A 23,450-nucleotide genomic window follows, 5' to 3' on the forward strand; every position below is an offset into this window, starting at 1 on the left:
CTTCCCCACTACCAATGTAAGGCTAACTGGTCTATAATTCTCCATTTCTCTCCCCCTCCTTTCTTAAAAAGTGGCGTTAGATTGGCTACCCTCCAGTCCACAGGAACTGATCCAGAGTCAAGAGAACATAGGAAAATGATCACCAATGCATACACGATTTCTAGGGCCACCTCCTTGAGTAATCTGGGATGCAAACCATCAGGACCTGGGGATTTATCGCCTTTCAGTCCCAACAGTTTACTTAACACCATTTTCTGACTAATGTGGATTCCTTTCAGTTCCTCCCTCCCACTAGATCCTCGGTCCCCTAGTATTTCCGGGAGATTGTTTGTGTCTTCCTTAGTGAAGACAGAACCAAAGTACTCATTTAACTGTTCTGCCATTTCCTTGTTTCCCATTGTAAATTCACCTGTCCACCCCTGCACTTTTTATTTAAACCCACCTGTGTTGCACCAGCAAACCTGCCTGCCAGAATGTTAGTCCCCTTCCAATTAAGGTGCAACCCATTCCTTTTGTCCAGGTCACGCCTGCCCCTGAAGATATTCCAGTGATCTAAATTCTTGCCGTCTGCACCAACTTCTGAGTCACACATTCAGATCGCTTATCTCTCTGTTCCTACCCTCACCAGCACGAGGTACTGGAAGCTACCTAAAAGTTCTGGTTTTCAGCCTCCTACCTAGTTCATGTAGAGGCTTTTCATTCAATGGATAGCATGCAAACTAAAGCTTTTCACTGTACCTTGGTGCATTTGACAATAATAAATTAAACTGAACTGTTGGAGGGGGAGGGTGGGAAAGGTGGGAAAGGAAAAGTGAACAAAGGGAGGAAGAACCTAATAGGAATGGAATGCAAGAGGGATGGGTTACTTGATATTATAAAATTCAGGTCCATCCCCATGCAGAGTATAATGGGTTGTTCTTCTCGTTTGCGTTTTGCCTCACCGTGGCCATGGAGATGACATAGATCGGATTGGTCAGGTTGACAATGGGAAGGGAAGTTGAACTGACTTAGTTCAGTTTAGAAATACAGTGCGGAAACAGGCCCTTCGGCCCACCGAGTCTGTGCCGACCAGCGATCCCAGTATATTAACACTATCCCACACACACTAGGGACAAATTTTACATACATCAAGCCAATTAACCTATAAACCTATACGTCTTTGGAATGTGGGAGGAAACCAAAGATCTCTGAGAAAACCCACGAGGTCATGGGGAGAAGTACAAACTCCATACAGACAGCACCCGTAGTCGTGATCGAACCCGGTCTCTGGCGCTGCAAGCGCTGTAAGGAAGCAACTTTACCACTGAGCCACCGTGCCACTACTTGTAACAGGTAGCTCGAGATGGCTGTTGTGGGCAGAGTGCAAGTACTATAATTGCAGGTAACCTTCAGGTCTCTGTTGGTTTCCTACTCTGACTGATCCATTAAGGCTCTCTCTCGTTTTGTTAAATTTCCAACCTCACAGCCCATCACCCACACACGTATCCACCTGGGTTTCTCCTCTTTGTAGCTTACTTTCCTATCCCCTCCACCACCTGTTCCTTCTGCTCATCATCCTACTTTTATCCTGATCCACATCCATTGGGGTGGCACAGAGGCACGGCAGTAGTGTTGCTGCCTCACAGCACCAGAGACCCGGGTTCAATCCTGACCTCAGGTGCTGTTTGTACCTCAGGAGTTTGTACGTTCTACCTGTGACCATGTAGGTTTTGTCCAGGTGCTTCGGTTTCCTCCCACATTCCAAAGACGTCCAGGTTTTAGGCTACTTGGCTTCTGTCATTTCTTCCTAGTATGTAGGATAGAACTAGTTAGTGTGTGGGTGATCGTGGTCGATGCGAAGGGCTTGTTTCTCCAGTGAATCTCTAAACTAAACTAAACTAAACAGAATCATCTTCCACCATCTGCCTTTATCTTCCTTCCCCCTCCTCCCAAGTCGCTCCATTCGCTCATTTTTCCCCTTATTTTCCTTCTGTTTCCATTTATCATCTATCAACCTCTGTCTGAAAATCCCTCCTCTTACTCCTCCACCTCTTTCCACCTGCCCACCTCCCCCACCTTACCTGGTTCCACCTATCACCTACCAGCCCCTGTCTCACCCTCCCTTTCCCCTCTTTGTACTGAGTACCTTCCCACTCTACACTTAGTCCTGGTGCAGGGAACTCGATCTGAAATGTTGACTGTCAATAACAGACCCTGCTTGACCAGCTGAGTTTCTCCAGTAGCATGTTTTTTTGCTCTACATTCCAGCATCCGCTGTCTCTTGTGATGTAATTATATTTTTGTGAAATTTGCATTTTCTTTTGTAAGTATCATTTGGGATAAGAGAATGCAGATGCTGGAATCGAGCGCAAAACACGAAGTACTGAAGGAACTTAGCAGGACAGCCCTGTGTCTGGGGTGGGAATGGGCAGGCGGAGTTCCATTCCCTGGCCTGATTAACTTGTGGGCCCAATAATCTGACAAATGGTCCCGAACTGAAATGTTGCCTTTCCATTCCTCCCCAGATACTACCTGACTGGTTGAGTATCTACAGCACTTTGTGTTTTCTTCATTTGTTGATTAATGTTATCACTATAATTATAAAACTACAAATAATAGTGGTATTACATCTATAAATGTAATTTAGTTTAGTTTAGTTTAGTTTAGTTTAGTTTAGTTTAGTTTAGTCTAGTTTAGACAATAGACAATAGACAATAGACAATAGGTGCAGGAGGAGGCCATTCGACTCTTCGAGTCAGCACCGCCATTCAATGTGATCATGGCTGATCATTCTCAATCAGTACCCCGTTCCTGCCTTCTCCCCATACCCCCTGACACTGCTATCCTTAAGAGCTCTATCTAGCTCTCTCTTGAATGCATTCAGAGAATTGGCCTCCACTGCCTTCTGAGGCAGAGAATTCCACAGATTTACAACTCTCTGACTGAAAAAGCTTTTCCTCATCTCAGTTCTAAATAGCCTACCTCTTATTCTTAAACGGTGGCCCCTGGTTCTGGACTCCCCCAACATTGGGAACATGTTTCCTGTCTCTAACGTGTCCATCCCCTTAATAATCTTATATGTTTCGATAAGATCTCCTCTCATCCTTCCAAATTCCAGTGTATACAAGCCTAGTCGCTCCAGTCTTTCAACATATGACAGTCCCGCCATTCCGGGAATTAACCTAGTAAACCTACGCTGCATGCCCTCAATAGCAAGAATATCCTTCCTCAAATTTGGAGACCAAAACTGCACACAGTACTCCAGGTGCGGTCTCACTAGGGCCCTGTACAACTGCAGAAGGACCTCTATGCTCCTATACTCAACTCCTCTTGTTATGAAGGCCAACATTCCATTGGCTTTCTTCACTGCCTGCTGTACCTGCATGCTTCCTTTCAGTGACTGATGCACTAGGAAACCCAGATCTCGTTGTACGTCCCCTTTTCCTAACTTGACACCATTCAGATAATACTCTGCCTTCCTATTCTCACCACCAAAGTGGATAACCTCACACTTATCCACATTAAACTGCATCTGCCATGCATCCGCCCACTCACACAACCTGTCCAAGTCACCCTGCAACCTCATAGCATCTTCCTCACAGCTCACACTAACACCCAGCTTTGTATCATCTGCAAATTTGCTAATGTTATTTTTAATCCCTTCATTCAAGTCATTAATGTATATTGTAAATATCTGCGGTCCCAGCACCGGGCCTTGCGGTACCCCACTAGTTACTGCCTGCCATTCTGAAAGGGACCCATTTATCCCCACTCTTTGCTTTCTGTCTGTCAACCAATTTTCTATCCATGTCAGTACCCTACCTCCAATACCATGTGCTCTAATTTTGCCCACTAATCTCCTATGTGGAACCTTGTCAAAGGCTTTCTGAAAGTCGAGGTACACCACATCCACCGGCTCTCCCCTGTCAATTTTCCTAGTTACATCCTCAAAGAATTCCAGAAGATTAGTCAAGCATGATTTCCCCTTCGTAAATCCATGCTGACTCGGAACAATCCTGTTACTACTATCCAAATGCTCCGCAATTTCGTCTTTTATAATTGACTCCAGCATCTTCCCCACCACTGATGTCAGACTAACTGGTCTAGTTTAGTTTAGTTTAGTTTAGTTTAGAGATACAGTGTGGAAACAGGCCCTTCGGTCCACCAAGACTGCACTGACCAGCGATCCCCGCACATTAACATTACCCTACATACAATAAGTACAATTTAGAATTATACTGAAGCCAATTAACCTGTACGTCTTTAAATCTGAAACACATCCTGCAAAAATGTAATTTTAATTTTTTAAAAATCCATATAAACTTTGTAAATTCATGAAATCAGTCCAAAATTTGATGGAATTAGTTCATCTGCAATCTTATAGTTGCTGCTTTCATTCAGCAAAAGTAGGAAAGAAAGGAAATACTGGAGTAACAAAAGAACAATGGAGAATATTGCAAACTGATGCCATAACAGCCTCTGCAATTTCCTCTGATGGTGGTTTTCTAAATTTCCACCTGGAAACCTAGCAGAAACAAGCTTTATAGAACCAGTCTGAGTTTTGTTTGAGCAAAGTTGAAAAATGCCCATGTGTTCCAGCTTCATTGAAGTGGGGAGTCAGATAATGCAAATTCACAAAAGTACAATCACTCCTTCCACCACTGTAATAAAACAGCACAATTATCTCAGTTCTGAGCAGCATAAAAAATGTAAATCAATACATTTTTGAATTATAGAATCACAGAATTGCTGTGGTGCAGATGAAAGCTCTTCAGCTGATTGAGCCTATGACAGCTCAAAATAATGAAATTGTACTAGTCACATTAAGAAGATAGGCTTTTTTGTGATACTTTTCCATCCAACAAATCCAGGTTAAATTCTACAGTGAAATAAACATGTCTAAATGATTCAGTGGTCGTTTACTTAAAATAAAGTAGTTTACTATAATTTATTTGGTTAATGGCAGCTGAATCAAACATTGAAAGTTCATATGGCAAATACCAAGTTAGATGTTTTTCAGAGAGTAGGCAAATTTTTGATACATTCTCCTCTTTCTCTTTTGCCCTGCAAATTACTTTCATCTTTCCTTTCAAAGACACTGATTAATTGGTGTCCACCACCCCCAATGAATTCCAAATATCCAGTACTCTTCAAAGATTTCTTCTAAGGGAAGGAAATCTATTATTTTTTCACAGATTTAGTAAATGTTTCCCTCCAGACTTATTCACATGCACAAAAGGACATAAAGTGGAAAAGTAACTCAGCAGATCAGACAGCAACTTTGGAGAAAATGGATAGGTGATGTTTCGTGCTGAAATCCTTCTTCAGACTGTTCCTCATTCACATGTACCCCTAATCTTATCTACTGCATTTAATGCTCCCGATGTGGTCCTCTTTACATCAGTGAGACCTCGAGTGGATTAGGTACCATTTTGTTGAACATTTATGCTCGATCCGCCAAGCCCTGCTCGACCTCACGGCTGCTAACTATTTTAACTTCCCTTCCCATTTCCATACTGATGTTGCAGAACTTTTTGCGTTTAGCCTCACTCTGACAATGGAGGAGACCTAGGACAAAAAGGAGAATTAAAGTGTTTAGCAACCGGGAGATCGGGTAGGTTTAGACCGACTGCGCAAATGTGTTCAGCGAAACGATCGCCCAATCTACGTTTGGTCTCGCCAATGTATAAGAGTCCACATCTTGAACAATGGATACAGTGGATGAGGTTGGAGGAGGTGCAAGTAAACCTCTGCCTAACCTGAAAGGACTGTTGTGGTTCCCTGGACAAAGTCGAGGGAGAAGGTATAAGGAAAGGTGTGGCATCTTCGGGGAGGGGGTGGTTTGGGTGGGAAGGGATGAGTTGACCAGGTAGTTGTGGAGGGAACAGTCTCTATGGAAGGCAGAAATGGGTGGAGATGGGAAGAAGTGACTAGTGTGGGATCCCGTTGGAGCTGGCGAAAATTTCGGAGAATTATGTGTTGAGTGCAACAGCTGATGGGATGAAAGGTAAGGACTAGGGAGACTCTGTCTCTGTTGCGATTAGATTTTGCATTTAGACTCACTGTGACAATGGAGAAGACCTCTATGAAGGAGACCCCAGAATGGTCCCCCTTTCGGTCCCTCCCCCACCCAAGTCGCACCAGCTTCTCGTTTTCACCCCACAAACAGCTGATTCCTTTTTTATTTTTGGCATATCTTTCATTCATTGTTCTTTATCTCTCTACATCATCTATATCTCTCATTTCCCTTTTCCCATTCCTTCTCTCCAGAGATGCTGCCTGTCACGCTGAATTACTCCAGCTTTTTGTGCCCATACAGATGTTTCTGTCCTGGACCCCCTCCAATGCCAGAGTGATCACACGTAAACTGGAAGAACAGCAGCTCATATTCTGCTTGGGTAGCATACAACCCAATGATTGAATTCTGAATGTTTGAATTCTCCAAATTGGTACTAACCCCCCTCACCCTTTCCTCCCCCCCACTCTTCCCTGTCCCCCACTTGGATGCATGCCCATTTCTCCCTTTCCCTTCTCCCTTTCACCTTCCATCTTTATTCTTTCCGTTGGCTTCACTTTTTACGCCTTCTCACCTTATCTTACTACCTTAAACATTGGCCTTTGTCCAACCATCTGCCAATCCAAATCCCCCCCACCTATCACTTCCCAGGCTTTGTCCAACCTTTTGCTGTTTCCCTTTCCTTACAATCAGTCTGAAGATGGGTCCTGATCCGAAATATCACCGATTCATGCCTTCAAGAGTTTTTGCCTCACCTGCTGAGCTACTCCAAACACTTTGAGTCTTTTTTTTGCAAACTTGCTTCCTCAGTTCCCTGTGTCACTAAGTTTGATATGCTTTCCTCTGAAAGGTCAGATGAATACATGGCTGAGCTGCAGGGGCACGGTTCTGGTTTTTGGATTGTTGTAGTGTAAACAATCGTGAGGGCTAATAATTAGTAAATAGGGATGTGGATTGTGCTAATGTGGTCACAGGAAACCACAGACAAAGCCTAACAGGAATTTCATTGATTATGCGTGCACCCATCATTGTAACAGAAATTTGGATTTACTGTTAATGAATTTAGACTTGTGGATAATCATCTCATTCTGTTTGTCACCTAATTAAGTCTTTCTGAGTTCCATTCTGTAATTAAGACCTCATTTTCTTATTCATTAAGTCTCTGTGCAGAACCTCATCATCTGAGGGGAAAAAATGTGCCAAAGTCACACTTGACAGGTCAGCTTTGGCTGGCTTCCTGGTGCGCACTGGTCTAATAAATCACCCATCACTTCAAACACCAACTCCGCGCGGCCTTTTCATTTTGCTGCCACATGAACCATTAGGTTCTCCTCTGGGGCAGTGGTGACCTATTCACGTGGGGTGAGTTGCACTTGAACTGGAGGATGCAACATCCTTGAGGGAGATTTGCAAATGCTACTTGGGAGGGTTTAAACTGGATTAACAGTGGGTAGGGTCCCAGAGTAGAAAGGAGGCAGATGAGAGGTTGGGGTCAAATACTATCATCAAAGAGGGCATGACAGGCGAGTGCACAGAAAAGAGAGAGGGAAATCCAAGTGTATTTGTTGTATTTCCTTCAATGCCCGAGGCTTAACAGGTTAGGCGGATGCATGCAAGGTGTGGATTGGCTTGTGGCACTGGCATGTTTTGACAGAAACATGCCTGAGAAAAGGACAGGAATGGCAGCTCAATATTCCAGGGTGTAGAAACTACAGATGTGATAGAGATGCAGGTAAGAGAGGAGGGTTGTTTGCCTTTTTGATCAGGGAGGACATAACTGCAGTACTCAGATAGGATATTTGTGGGGAATTGTCTATTGAGCTATTTGGGTAGACATGAGAAACAGGAAGAGAATGATCACTTTGATGGGACTGTATAATGGACCATCAACTTCCCCCCTCCTCTCCCCCCCCCCCCCCATTAATTCACCATGAATTAAAGGATGAGCAGATAGCTGCAAAAATTATAGGGTAGTATTCGTGGGGGATTTTTTAACTTCCCTTATATTGACGAGGTCTCCCATAGCATAAAGTGATTGTAGGGGATGAATTTGTTAAATGCATCCAAGAAACCATCCTTGATCAAAATGCAGACAATGTTACGAGAGAGGGCACAACAATGTCCCAGGAATGAGTAGGTTAACATTTGATGAGTGTTTAACGGCATTGGTATATTCGCTGGAGTTTAGAAGAATGAGGGGGGACCTAATTGAAATGTATAGAATAGTGAAAGGCTTGGATAGAGTGGATGTGGAGAGGATGTTTCCACTAGTCAGGGAGGCTAGGACTAGAGGTCATAGCCTTAAAATTAAAGGACGGTCTTTTTAGAAGAAGATGAGGAGGAATTTCTTTAGTAGTCAGAGGTGGTGAATCTGTGGAATTCTTTGCCACTGAAGGCTGTGAAGGCAAAATCAGTGGATATATTTAAGGCAGAGATAGATAGATTCTTGATTAGTACAGGTGTCAGAGGTTATGGGGAGAAGGCAGGAGAATTGGGTTAGGAGGTAGAGATAGATCAGCCATAATTGAACGGCGGAGTAGACTTGATGGGCTGAATGGCCTAATTCTGCTATCATTTATTATCTTAGGATCTTATGAACAATGGATATTCTCTTTGGGGGTGAGATAGGACAAGTGACAGAGTGTCACTTGGGTATTTATTCACAAAATGCTGGAGTAACTCAGCAGGTCAGGCAGCATCTCAGGAGAGAAGGAATGGGTGACGTTTCGGGTCGAGACCCTTCTTCAGACTGATGTCAGGGGGGCGGGACAAAGGAAGGATATAGGTGGAGACGGGAAGTTAGAGGGAGATTTGGGAAGTAGGAGGGGAAGAGAGGGACAGAGGAACTATCTAAAGTTGGACAAGTCGATGTTCATACCTCTGGGCAGCAAGCTGCCCAGGCGAAATATGAGGTGCTGTTCCTCCAATTTCCGTTGGGCCTCACTATGGCACTGGAGGAGGCCCATGACAGAAAGGTCAGACTGGGAATGGAAGGGGGAGTTGAAGTGCTCGGCCACCGGGAGATCAGTTTGGCCAATGCGGACCGAGCGCAGGTGTTGAGCGAAGCGATCGCCGAGCCTGCGCTTGGTTTCGCCGATATAAATAAGTTGACATCTAGAGCAGCGGATGCAATAGATGAGGTTGGAGGAGGTGCAGGTGAACCTTTGTCTCACCTGGAAAGACTGTTTGGGTCCTTGGATGGAGTTGAGGGGGGAGGTAAAGGGACAGGTGTTGCATCTCGTGCCGTTGCAGGGGAAAGAGCCTGGGGATGGGATGGTTTGGGTAGGAAGGGACGAGGCCGAGGCGGCGGAAGAAGAGCTCCACGTCATGGCGGACGCGGAACTCGTTGATGTGGGGGTGGAGGGGAACAAAGGTAAGGCCTCTGCTGATGACAGACCGTTCGGTGCCTGAAAGGGGGAGGTCAGGGGGGATGGTGAACACCCGGCAATGGTGGGGGTTGGGGTCGGATGGAGGCAGGGGGGCAGGTGGAGGTGAAGGGGATGTATGGTGAGGGGGTGGTGGGTTAGCAGGTCAGAGGGGGGCATGAGGACCGATGTGAGGAGTACTTGGGGTCGCCTGGCTAGAGGGGGAAGGGGGAGACCCAGTGGAGAACTGGCTGCGGTTACCTGCAGTAGAAGGTGGGCAGCAGGACCCAGTGGTGTCATTTGGGAAGCACTTTGGGGCCAATGTCCATAATTTTCTACGTTCTATAGTAATGGAGAAGTATAGGGCCAGCCAACAGGTTAAAATCCTAAATTTGGCCAGGACTAATTTTTCAGACATTTGGCAAGAGCTCGCAGAGGTTGATTGGGAGATTCTGTTTGGAGGCAAGGGGGCAGCTGGCATGAAGGAGGCTTTCAAAAACAAGTAAGCAAGAGTGTGGGGGAAACATATTCCCATTTGGATGAAGGTTGTCAAGATTAGAGAAGCCTGATTGATGAGAAATGTTGAAACTTTGGTTAGGGAAAAGAAGGGGGCATATGTCAGATGTAGGCTGGATCAAGAGAACTTGAGTGCTGCCTTTCCATGTTATTGCTCAATGACTATGACTATGACTCTCAAAGCTCCAGCACATTTCTCAGGTCAGGAGTTAATTAGAGATGGACAACAAGTGCTGGGCTTTCACACCCCGTCAATGAACAAGTAAAGGAAAATCATTAACAAATGGGGAGCATCAGGGAGCATCCATAGTAGTTTTATTATAAATTCAATGTGGTGCCATTATCTCCTCTGCTCCTTTGATGATGCCCAATTAGCCAGCAATATCCTCCCTTTTCATAGCAGGAGGGGGATTTGACACCACCCAAATCCTACTGTAAATATAAACTTTTGTCTTTTAAACATAGCAAGGACTGACTCCAGTATTTATTTCGGCTGAACTTTTCTTCAGATAAGTCATTTTTCAAACCAAAAGCTTTGATTGATATTGATGATCCCTGCTGAGTTGAATGGTTTATCCATTTAACAAATTTATGCATTTATTGTAAATTAGTCTTATAATTTCCTTTTATTTATAAAAGAGTATACGTCTGACCATTTATTTGTCCTATTATTATTTTAGTTTTCATGAAGCTCACCTAAACTGTATCCATAATAAATGTGTATTTCCCCATTCTCACAAGCCTTTGTCCTTCCAGGAGATAGATAATAGGTACTACAAAGTTTATTTTCCAATTCGTTTTGCCGACCCTTCTTTGATGATTTCTTCCACCCAGCTTGCAGGAGGAAGCCTGCTTTATGAAGCATTTAATTATTTTTTACCTTCATGAATTAATTAAAAAAGTTACTCAAAGTGAAATTATGGTTAAAAGGAAGGTACATTGAGCAGCAAGGATAGCTCCAACTGGTGCTGAATAAACTTATTCTTTTAGATACAGTGCAAGATTCAGAATCAATTCAAACCACATTCTGTATTGAAAAGTATGGTTACAATACTTAGAAGATCATTTCAAAATAATCCATTCATTGTAATCCCACAGCATTAGTGGTATAGTTTTTGTCATATACTGTACCTCATCAGCCAACATGTGAGTTGCATTACAGAAAAAAGGAAGTGGGCAATGCTAGTTCAGTAAACAAAAGATACAAAGTGCTAGAGTAACTCAGGCAACATCTCTGGAGAACATGGACAGGTGGCGTTTCTGCTCCACTTCAAACTGAAAAAGGCTCCCGACCCGAAACATCGCCAGTCCATGTGAGTTGCATTATGGAAATAAGGAAAGAACAATAGGCTCCTTGACGATTGATTGTTTATGTTGTGGTGCACAATGTCTCTGTTATTGCAAGTACAATTTGAAGGGCAGGTCTGTATTGGACTTCCAAGAAACGTATCATGTGCGTAAAAAGATGGAATAATAAATTAGCTATTTCAAGATCAAAAGTGGAATTAGAATTACAACAGTGAAGAATAAAACCCAAACAATAACAAATACTGTTATTTTTATTAATTAATGCACTTCTTATGAGGGCTGCAGCAAAATATCACTGTGCAAAATCTCTTATTTTTTCCAAAAATATTACTTCAATTATATCAATATTGCAAAGAGATGAAACGTACCTTTCATCATAACACAAGTAATTTAGTGGTAAATAGAGTGACAAATTTTAATTTATGGTGAAAATCATTGCAGCAAAATTCCAATTAAATTGGGAGAAAACTAATGTTCCAATTTGTAACCTATGTAATTACATGGAATGATATTCTTTTTACAAAAATATATCACATTGTAATGAACATTAAAGCACAAAGAGTTATTATTCATTATTTAGCATGTAAAATCTATCCACTAATGAACACAAAAAAGGGAGGGGTGACCGGAACAGTGGCACATCTAGTAGAGCAGCTCCCACACAGCCTGCTGGCTTAGGTTGAAATCCCAATCTCTATGGAGTTTGTACATTCATGTTGACACAGAAATGGCTTTACCCCGGTGCACTGAATTCCTTCCAAATGCCGAAGCCCCGCAGTTTGGTAGGTTAATTGGCCGTCGAATATGTTGCCTGTGTGCTGGTGAGTGGCAGAATCTGAAGGTAGGTAGCGAGAGAGAAGGGAGAATAAAATGGGTTTAGCGTAGTATTAGAATGGAAACATCCATGAGGGTTCATGCGGTCTCAGTGGGCCGCTTTACATCCTATAGGACTTCATGACTCCAAAATGTAATTCCATAATGTGCAGGTTTTGTTTGCAATAGGGTACTAATTTGGTTTCAAAAAGATGATTAAATAATAGTGGTTTATGTGCAGTTTTCTAAATGAGACATTCTCGATACATACAGGAGTGCAGGTAGCACCACTATTATTTAATATAAGCACTGCTTTTCAGAATATTTACACTTGAGACTTATGCAGATGTTGCCAGGATTCGAGGGCCTGAGCTATAAGGAATCATTGGATAGCCTCGGAGTTAAATCCGTGGCGTGCAGCAGGCTGGAGGCTGATCTTAAAGAGGTGTATAAAAGAATCATGAGAGGAATAGATGGGGTGGACGCACAGTTTTTTTCCCCCCAAAGAAGATAATCAAGAACTAGAGGGTATACGTGAGAAACAGTTTAATAGGAATCTGAGGACCAACGTTTTCACAGAGAGAGTTGTGAGTTTATGGAACGAGCTGCCAGAGGAGATAGTTAAGGTAGATACAATAATTTTAAAAAGATATTTGGACAGGTACATGGATAGAAAAGGTTTAGAGGGATTTGGGCCAAAACATAGGCAAATGGGATTAGTTTAAATTTCGACACTTTGGTCAGCATGGAGTAGTTGGGCCGAAGGGCCCGTTTCTATGCTGTATGACTCTATGACCCTAAAATTCCCTTTCTTAAACTCTCAAACAGTGCAAGATATCTGCAAGACTTCTTGGACTCAGATAATGGTGTTTTGAGAATTTGCTTTTCAAAACAATGTGACTAGGAACCTGAGTAGGTTGCATACTGAGTTTGAATAGGGAGGTGTAGAGGGGGAAGAAGGACAACAAGGAGGTCACCCAGTTGGAAAGCAATTTTCCTACCTTAAGGCTAAGTGAAGAAAAAATATTTGGAAGGTGCATACTTCTGAGATTACAGAGGTCATTAGCATTAAGCAGATTAGCACATCAACAGATTCAATCGACAAACAATTAATTTAATTGACAGAGATTCCACCCTGTAAAACAAATCTCTGAAGAAAGTAGCGGTGAAAAGTGTTGGTTATAAAGATCCTTATGATGTGGTCCCAGTTCTTTGAGATATAGCTGAGGGGGCTGCACTGGCCTTGAAATGAATTCTGCTGTATTCATTACACATACTATGCCAATATATGTTGCTGCATGCTAATGGAATAAAGTGTGCTGAAGTTGCATGGCATTACTTTTTAATTTTATGCTGTCCTTGTCTTGGATTCAGGACATTAAAACCTCATTCAATGTGTTGGCCAAGCTATTACTTGTTTCTGTTAGCTTTCTGAAATCCAGCAGGCGTTGTATTGCACAGTACATTGGCCATTGATTTATTTTTAAATTGTTTGTTCTGTGCAGTAGAAATTTGCCTTCATCTCATCTCTTCTTTCTATTATCTTTTGATGTCTTCAGGTTTCTTTAAAGTCAGCCTAATCATAAAATGTAGTTTAAATTCCATGCTGGTCAAACTTGCCCTGCACAGATTTTCAGTGAATCATTAGGCAGCCACCATGCTTGAGAATTGCAGGAATTATATTTTGTTAGCAAAGAGAGAAACAGTCTTAATTTTCATCTCTTCTTAAGGCCCTCGTTTGGTGATTGCTGAATCACAACATCAATCTACTCCTATTTTTAAATTCTGTACTGCTTTGAATTTTAAACTTTGTTATTTTCTTTTATTTGTTAGGGCCACGGTAAAGCACCCACTGATACAAAAGGTGTGGTGGTGCACTATTTTAGAACATTTTATCCAATATTTCTGTGACACAAGCCAAAAAATGCCACAAAGTATGGGGAAACAAAATCTCTTATTTTTCCCAAAAAATCCTCTACCTGGCAACTGATGGTCTGGCACCTCTTTTAATTCAGACAAAATTACGAGAGCACATTTGAAATCTCCCTCAGATGTCCCCCCAAACATGTGGTGCCCAGGCCAGATGAGGCGGCTGATCACGACCTCATTGGCGCTTCTGCGCCGATCGGCGGGTCGAATTTGCCCCCTGCGGCTGGGACTATGGAATGCCCGCCCAGCCAGAACCGGCAGATCCATTCCTGTAGCTGACCTCCGCGGCTGATCGGCGGGTCGAATTTGCCGCTGGCAGCCAGGGCTCTGGAATTTTGACCCGGCTGGAGCCGGCGGATCCGTTCCCTCGGCCGACTTCCACGGCCAACTTTGCAGGCCGGTATCTCGGCTCCACAAGACCCTGATCTCTGTTGGTCCAGCAAAATGGATAATATGGCAACGCTCTGGAACCTTGGGTGCCGGAAAATTGTTGGTGAACCTTTATTACTGTGCCAGGCAGCACCCTCAATATTTGGATAGGTCTTCATCTCATCTGTACATCATATACAATATGATGAGTGTTCACTGAATCCGGTTTGAAGTTTTATGTCACAATATATTGCTTTTCTCCATCTTGTTATTCCACTTTGATAAATAAAAACTTATCAAATGCTGTAGCAAAGTTAGCTTAAAGAATTCATTTTATATGCATGCACTCCTCACACTTAATTATAAATTATTAGTTTAATTTTATAATTATTTCTTTTTTTTGTTGCAGATCTTACCTTGGTTTAACATTTCTTGGAGGCAGAAACATTTCATGAAATCCCAAAATAACAGTGTGAATGTCAAATTATTTGGGTATTGGAGGGAAGTTATTAGTTTCTAACATAAGTTTGTAAAATTAATTTTCAAACTCAACATAAATGTACCACTTATGCTCATTAAGACAGATTTTACCCTGCAATTGTAATGCCGGTGTGAAAAGGTTCCATTTTACACCAATTACAGATTGTAGACCACAAGGATACTCCCAATTATCTGCTGTAACTTCTGCAAAAATCACATGCAGTTACCATAAATAGCAGTTAGAATATTTATCTTGGGGTTTTGTGGAACTTAAAGTGACGTTATAGAAACATAGAAAATAGGTGCAGGAGGAGGCCATTTAGCCCTTCGAGCCAGCACCATGGCACCGATATGGCAGGCAATCAATAAATTACTCACTATGTGTGAATACCATAATGTAAACATAGAGGTTGACCTTGACCTCAAACTAATATGAATCTCCTTGAAGAAGAAAATCAACTCAATCTTGCTCCAGAACTGCTGGGAAATTTAACTCTTGATTCAACACATCACCAAATAAAGCGGCCTTCATAGAGATGAATTGATTTAATATGTTATGTTGCTGTTTCATAAGATTATGTGAAATTAGGCCATTCGACCATCAAGTCGATTCCGCCATTCAATCATGGATGATCTATCTCTCCCTCCCAACCCAATACTCCTGCCTTCTCCCCATAACCTCTGACCCCGTACTAATCAAGAATGATTGATCTTTGATCACCAATCATGTTGACTTGGTTTCCCATCAACCAAAGCATCTTCTTGCATCTTGGTGAAAAATCCAACTCCAAGCTTGCATTATCAAACCGGTACTCACTGGGAGAACTGTTGTAAGCTTTCAAATCTTCCTGCTGTGCCTATCATATGTGGATATCATATGCCATGATGTGGAGCTCTTCTTCCTTCGCCTCCGCCTCCGAGCCTTTTTCCATGGGAAGGAGTCCTCATCCCCCAGTGATGACCCCTTCTCCCATCTCCAATGGACCCCCTCCTCTTGGACCCCCCCAGTTGGCCAACTACCCTCACTAAAACTTTTCATCTCCAACTGCCGGCGTGACATTAACCGCCTCAAATTCTCCACTCCCCTGACTCACTCTACCCTCTCCCCTCCTGAACGTACAGCCCTCCACTCACTCTGCAACAACCCTGACTTAGTCATCAAACTCACTGACAAGGGATGTGCTGAGGTAGTCTGGCCTGCTGACCTCTACCGGACCGAGGCCAGGCGACAACTCTCAGACACCTCCTCCTACTTATCCTTGGATCATGTCCCCACCGATGAACACCAGACCTTAATCATCAACACTATCACGGACCCCACCATTTCTGGCGCTCAACCCTCTAATGCCTCCAAACCTATCATTCCCCAGCCCCGCACGGCCCAATTTTACCTTCTACCTAAAATCCATAAACAGAGCTGTCCCGGCAGACCCAACATTTCTGCCTGTTCATGTCCCACCAAACTTATTTCCACCTACCTCGATTCCATCCTATCCCCCCTGGTCAAATCCCTCCCCACCTACGTCCAAGACACCTCACATGCTCTCCGGCTCCTCGATAACTTCCGGTTTCAGGCCCCCACTCCCTTATCTTTACCATGGATGTCCAGTCACTCTACACTTCCATCCCCCACAAGGATGGTCTTGAAGCCCTCCGTTTCTTCCTCGACCATAGAACCAGCCAATCCCCATCTACTAACACTCTCCTCCGCCTAGCAGAGCTGGTTCTTACCCTCAACAACTTCTCCTTTGACTCTTCCCACTTCCTCCAAACCAGAGGCGTAGCTATGGGCACTCGCATGGGCCCTAGCTACGCCTGCCTCTTTGTTGGGTACGTCGAACAATTCCTGTTCCGGACGTACACTGGCCCCATCCCCGAACTCTACCTCTGCTACATCGGTGACTGCATTGGTGCTACCTCTTGTACCCATGCAGAACTCACTAACTTCATACACTTCACTACCAATTTCCATCCTGCTCTTAAATATACTTGGACTATCTCCGACATCTCCCTACTGTTTCTGGACCTCACCATCTCCATCACAGGAGACAGACTAGTGACTGACATCTAATATAAACCCACTGACTCGCACAGCTAACTGGACTACACTTCTTCCCACCCTGTCTCCTGCAAAAAGTCTATCCCCTACTCCCAATTCATCCATCTACGCCGCATCAATAGACAATAGACAATAGGTGCAGGAGTAGGCCATTCGGCCCTTCGAGCCAGCACCACCATTCAATGTGATCATGGCTGATCATTCTCAATCAGTACCCCGTTCCTGCTTTCTCCCCATACCCCCTGACTCCGCTATCCTTAAGAGCTCTATCTAGCTCTCTCTTGAATGTATTCAGAGAATTGGCCTCCACTGCCCTCTGAAGCAGAGAATTCCACAGATTCACAACTCTCTGACTAAATTTTTTTTTCCTCATCTCTGTTCTAAATGGCCAACCCCTTATTCTTAAACTGTGGCCCCTGGTTCTGGACTCCCCCAACATGTGCGCCCGGGATGAGGTGTTTCACACTAGGGCATCAGAGATGTCGTAATTCTTCAGGAAACGGGGCTTCCCCTCTTCCATTATAGATGAGGCTCTCACTAGGGCATCCTCTATATCCGGCTGCTCCGCACTTGCTCCCCTCCCCCCATTCGTAACAAGGACAGAATCCCCCTCGTTCTCACCTTCCACCCCATCAGCCAACGTATCCAACAAATCATCATCCAACATTTCCGTCACCTCCAACGGGACCCCACTACTTGCCACATCTTCCCATCCCCTCCCCTTTCTGCATTCCACAGAGACCATTCCCACCGTAACTCCCTGGTCCACTCATCCCTTCCTCCCCAAACCACCCCATCCCCGGGCACTTTCCCCTGCAACCGCAGGAGATGCAGCACCTGTCCCTTTACCTCCCCCCTCAACTCCATCCAAGGGCCCAAACTGTCTTTCCAGGTGAGACAGAGGTTCACCTGCACCACCTCCAACCTCATCTATTGTATCCGCTGCTCTAGATGTCAACTTCTTTACATCGGTAAAACCAAACGCAGGCTCGGCAATCGTTTCGCTCAACACCTTCGCTCAGTCCGCCTTATCCAACCTGATCTCCCGGTGGCTGAGCACTTCAACTCCCCCTCCCACTCCCAGTCTGACCTTTCTGTCATGGGCCTCCTCCAGTACCATAGTGAGGCCCACCGGAAATTGGAGGAACAGCACCTCATATTTCGCTTAGGCAGTTTGCAGCCCAGCGGTATGAACATTGACTTCTCCAACTTTAGATAGTTCCTCTGTCCTTCTCTTCCCCTCCCCTTTCCCAGTTCTCCCTCTATCTTCCTGTCTCCACCTATATCCTTCCTTTGTCCCGCCCCCGACATCAGTCTGAAGGGTCTCGACCCGAAACGTCACCCATTCCTCCTCTCCTGAGATGCTGCCTGACCTGCTGAGTTACTCCAGCATTTTGTGAATAAATACCTTATAACAGGTTCAAAATGAAATCCAGACACACAGCTACATGACAATAAAGGAAAACATATTCATAGGACCTTGAACAGATGCTTAGAGTTTGAATATCATAATTGGGATGGAGAGAACACCATTGTCAAGAACAGCTGAGTTCCCTGGAAAGACAACTACTTCAAAACAGCTGAAATCATAATAGTTCAATTTAAACAGAGAAACAATCATCAAAATGAATTGCATTTTAAACTACTTTAGTCAAAACAGTAAATTATAATTCAGAGGAGTTAATGATCAAGTGGAGGAGAAACATATATTTTACAATCAAGATTAGAGGTGATCTTAAATTGTGTGGTTTTGTTAAGAAGATAAGCAAAACAACAGGCTGGATCTTGCTCGAGCAAAGTATTTCAGAACATGAGCTGTCAGACTTATTGCTAGAGAAAATATGAAAACATACACTATTAAACTTGACAAAAAGAAATAACTATTAGTAAAACCTTCCACAAAGTTGGCAGGAGAGAGATGTTGGGTGATGGCAGCTAAAACAAAATTGATAGTGGAGACACAAGACTGCAGATGCTGGAATCGTCAGTGAAATGAAGTATTTATTACAAATCAATAAAATTAACAATTGATTAATTGCAGGATCTGTATGCCCAGTCAGGTGTTTACAAATATCAGGAGATAATTCTAGCTTCTCATGGACAGCTGATAGAGAGCTCGAGTTGCTTCTCAATGCAAATCAGACATGCAATTCTCTGTTCCTGAACAAGAACATTAAAGGGCCTGTCCCAGTTTGGCGATTTTTTAGGCGACTACAGGCGACTAGGCTGTCGCCGCATGGTTACCGGGGTGTCGTGGGCATGGTCGTGAGTAGTCTCCAAAGAGTCGTAGCATTTTTCTGGTCGTCGCTGGATTTTGTGAAGGCTTGAAAATTTTCGGCGACTGTTGGTTTGATGCCAATGAGCATAGCTTGACATCTCCTGACATGGGCGCTGTCGTAGGTTGTTGCCAGGTTATCACCACGTGATTAAGGTTGTCACCGGTGCTGACTTCAGCAAATTCCAGGTGTGGACTTGATCTGATTATCCATCAGTGTAATGTGTCCATAAATGATGTCATGATGCAGAATGATTGGAAACCCTACATTACACCCCTTTTTATAGGGAAAGTGGGTGAAACGTGAATTGTCTTCAGTTGTCTTTTGTCTTCAGGGACACCGCTTGTCGTAGCTTGTCGCGGGTGGACGTAGGTTGACTTCGGTTGTCGTAGGTTGTCGCCTCTGTGGTGGTATGTTGTCATAGGTGCTGTCGTAGGTGGACGTTCTACTTGCGATGATTGGGTCGCCGGGTTTCGGTAGCTTGCCGTAGCTTGACGTCGACTGGGTGGTAGGTGTTGTAGCTTGTCGTAGACATTGTTGTAGGGGGGGTCCAGTCATCGGTTTTTCGGCGACCTGCTACGACTATGACAGTCGCTGGCAGTCACCTTAAAAAATGCCTAACTGGGACAGGGCCTTAACCCTGCATTCTATGACCTTGTTTATCCAGTTCAAAATGCCGTAGTGCTGATAAGGGAGGCCTAGCTGCTGGTTCTGTCTATGAGGCCGCAGAAATTAAATGTGGCCAAGTCTCACAATACAACTCAATTTTCCTTGTTTTAACATAATATGTGACTGTCCTCTTTTATAACATGTCCATTTCTACATTACTATTCATCTAATTATTGCAATGCTACTGTTGACTTGGCCAGTTCTGTCAGATTGAAATTGGCACTGTAGCTGAAATATCAGTGATCTGCAAGCAGGAATTCAAAGATTATGGATCAAATGATCCAATGAAACTCAAAGGTCTTGTCAGCTGCCCTTCACCAGGGAAAGAATCAAAGTGAAGTTGGAATGAGAAGTAGTGAAAATGAAACAAAACTCGCTGATCTGATTTCTTTCTTCCACAGGGTGAGGATCAAGCATGAAAGACCAGGACTAACTATCAAAGATAAAGGTAGATTTTAGGGAGATCAAGAGTTTGAAGTGCCTGTCAGTATTTCATAAGTATCTTATGTGTTTCATGATGGCTTGGAAGCATTCAAAGTCAGAAAGGCAAGGGTCAGATGAAAGACAATGCCACATCTTGTTTCACAAAGCCTAATTTGCAGTCACAATCTGAAATGAAATGTTGTGAAGAGAGAAGAGACTTCATGAAGCAGGCTTGTCATCTACTGTATCCACTGTTCTAAGTGTGGACTCCTATATATCGGCTCAACAATTGTTTTGCTAAACGCTGCCTAAACATACCTGATCTCCTGGTTGCTAAACACTTTAACTCTGCCTCCCATTAACATACTAACCTTTCTAACCTGGGCCCCCTCCACTGTCAGAGTGAGGCCCAGCGCAAATTGGAGGATTTGTTCTGGGGCAGCTTGCAACCCAGCAGGTATGAATATTGATTTCTCTAATCTCAAGTAACCAATGCTTTCCCTCTCTCTAGATCCTTCCCCCACTAGTTCTCCGACTAGTTTAATTGCCATTCTGATTAATTTTACTGATTGTATGCCTCCTTGTCACCTCCCCCTCAGCTAACAATGAACCATTTCACATTTCCTTAATCAACATCTACTTTGATCTGTCATTTTCACACCTTACCCCTCCACACCTCTACACTCTTTCTCCCCTGACACTCAATCTTAAGAAGGGTCTCAGCCAGAAATGTCACCCATTCCTTCTCTCCAGAGATGCTGCCTGTCCCACTGAGTTACTCCAGCATTTTGTGTCCATCACTGAACTAGATGTGTTTTCTGCTCGGGAGGTTCCAGCTGTCCCCGTAGTGATGACTAATGGCACCATTAGAATTTATGGATAATGTAATGTAGGAATCAATGGAGAAGGTAGACAGATGCTTCATCTGTGGTTGATTATTTGTCTTCTCATGTTGGAGGAGAATTCTTCGCAACTCTTGACATTATCAGCAGACTCAAGTAGACAAAAGCTCAAAGTACTCAAATATAAATACTTACCTCAGACTGTTCCAACATAAAAAGGTTCCATTTAGAAAAGGATTAAATATATGCATTTGCTGGAAGACAATGGATGGATTGATCAAAGGTTTTATCCAATATCAAAGATGAACTAGATGTTATCTTTATGCCTGGAAAGTAAGAAAATGAATTTTCTCGATTGTGTTATTTGATGATTTTAAGAAATAAGATCAGAGTTGGAGAAATATAAGTGAGTCTTGACACCTCAGAATAATCTATTTTGGCTATAGGAATAGATATTGAAGGACTCCACCCAAATGAGGATGTGAAGTTAGTGCTTGATGCTCCTTGTTTGACCAATTTGACAGAGGTGGAGGGAGACCTGCATCGGACTGCTCAAAATATATCTTAACGTCAAAAATATAGGGACTCAATTTCATCCATTAGGATGTTTATATGTTTACTTCAGTTCTGTTCATTGTGTGTCTATAAACATGGCTCTTACAAAGACCGACCAAAACGGTGTCTGCCAAAGTATAGTACAGTAACACAAGTGTAACAAAATAACTGCAGATGCTGGTACAAATCGAAGGTATTTATTCACAAAATGCTGGAGTAACTCAGCAGGTCAGGCAGCATCTCAGGAGAGAAGGAATGGGTGACGTTTCGGATCGAGACCCTTCTTCAGACTGTACAGACAGTAACACAATACAAGCCTCCAATTTGGGGGATTGAAGAATGAATGAGTCTCCATGCATATCCTCTGAAGACAGAGGAAAACAACCCTCTCCTCTATACATTTTATAACATTTCTTTTAGTGTTGGGACACCAACCCAACTCTCTGCATCGCAACACAACATGAGTTGTTGAATCATAAGACACATGAAGTTGAGTTCAGAGAACCAAAGCAATTGCTGAATTTACAAGTTTCGGTTGGTAAAATCCAACTAAGCCATTAGTGTCATCCTGTGATGTATCACTTTTCGGTCTGATGTAGATTTGTTACACCTTTTGAAGAATTCGGATGAGTGATGGATTTGTTTTGAATCAGTGAACCTTTCCAATCGATGCTCATAATGAGACAATGTGGCTTCAGCAATTGTCTACAGAGTTAATAAATTCTACAAGTGTTTGCGAAGCCTGAACTTTGTGATTTTCACAAACAACAAGCCTCTGAGGGTTTTCTTGGTGAATCCAAATGGTTACCTCAGATGGCCTCAACTAAAGTTATTTTTTTGCCACATACAACTACTTTCTGAAGATTACGATGCACAGTACTATAGGAACCTAAGATTGGTACACCGCCATGTTTTTTTTCTTGGCATTCATCTATGAGAGATGATGGTGTGGCTTAGATGTTGCCACATTAGGAGAAGGGAATATTTCATCTGTGGTTGCATTTCCTGCTGTGGCTGACTAGGCCTATCCTTGCCTGGCAAAAACCCTCCCACAGCTTCCGCAGGTGAAGTTGTTTCTGGCCATTGGATTGTGGAGTGTGTTGCTGTTGCTGTTGATCATTTTGTGCCATTGGTGCCTCTAGGTTCTTGAACCATATGCTGGTTCATCATGACAATATTCCAGTCGCAACTCAACAACTTGTTATTTTCATGAAGCCAAACTCCAACAATTTGTATAGGAAGAAACTGTAGATGCTGGTTTACACTGACGATAGGCACAAAATGCTGGAGTAACTCAGCAGGTCAGGCAGCATCTCTGGAGAAAAGGTATAGGTGAACATTTTGGGTTGAGATGTCACCTATTCTTTTTCTCCAGTGATGCTGCCTGACCTGCTGAGTTACTCTAGCACTTTGTGTCTATCCCACCAATTTGTAGATGTGTAAACACAAAAGACAAATGCAAAAGAGAATATGAGGATGATATTATTGTGTCGCTGGCTAAGCCATGTCTTAGTCTTTTCCGTTGCATCTTCATTTATGAGGATAACCATTTAATAATAATTTCTCTCTGGATTTAATAATTTTGCATAACAGATTGTATTCGAGCACTTTGCTCTGTATCCAGTCACCCTTCCTTCACTCAATGCATCCATTTTCTCATGAAAAAGATGTTTGAAGTTATTGCCTATTGTTTTATTTCATTTTGAAAAATGTGAAAATGGCAGAATTACTCAATTGGATTACAGTGTCCTCTTGGAATTTCCTGTCTCTGATACTTGAACTGAATTCTATTTACATCATAGAAAATCAGTTACTAGTTTTCCCACTTGTCCAATTGTTAACCAGTCAAAT

The sequence above is a fragment of the Rhinoraja longicauda genome, chromosome 1 (assembly GCF_053455715.1).
Source record: "Rhinoraja longicauda isolate Sanriku21f chromosome 1, sRhiLon1.1, whole genome shotgun sequence".
Lineage (NCBI taxonomy): Eukaryota > Metazoa > Chordata > Chondrichthyes > Rajiformes > Arhynchobatidae > Rhinoraja > Rhinoraja longicauda.